The following is a 610-nucleotide window of genomic DNA, read 5'->3' as shown; positions in this document are numbered from 1 at the left end:
TCATCCTCATCCTCCTCCTCATCCTCATCCTCATCCTCAACCTCATCCTCATCCTAAACTCATCCTCATTCTATCCTCATTCTCATCCTCATCCTCATCCCGATCCTATCCTCATCCTCATCCTCATTCTCGTCCTCATCCTTATCCTCATCCTCATCCTCATTCTTATCCTCATCCTATCTTCATTCTCTTCTTATCCTCATCCTCGTCCTCCTCCTATCCTCATCCTCAACCTCGTCCTCATCCTCCTCCTCCTCCTCCTTCTCATCCTCATCCTCATCCTCATCCTCGTCATCCTCATCCTCATAGTCATCCTCATCCTCATCCTTACTCATCTTCGTCTTCATCTTCATCCTCATTCTCATCCTCATCTTCATCCTCATCCTATACTCATCCTCATCCTCATCCTATCTTACTCCTCATCCTCATCCTCATCCTCTTCCTCCTCCTATCCTCATCCTCATCCTCCTCCTATCCTCATCCTCGTCCTCTTACTCATCCTCATCCTCATCTTCATCCTCATCATATACTCATCTTATCCTCATCCTCATCCTATCCTCATCCTCATCCTCATCCTCATCCTCATCCTCATCCTCATCCTCATCCTCCT

This window comes from Lupinus angustifolius, chromosome LG06 (assembly GCF_001865875.1).
Source record: "Lupinus angustifolius cultivar Tanjil chromosome LG06, LupAngTanjil_v1.0, whole genome shotgun sequence".
Lineage (NCBI taxonomy): Eukaryota > Viridiplantae > Streptophyta > Magnoliopsida > Fabales > Fabaceae > Lupinus > Lupinus angustifolius.
The sequence above is the reverse complement of the archived record's forward strand: the minus strand, read 5'-3'. Positions refer to the sequence as shown.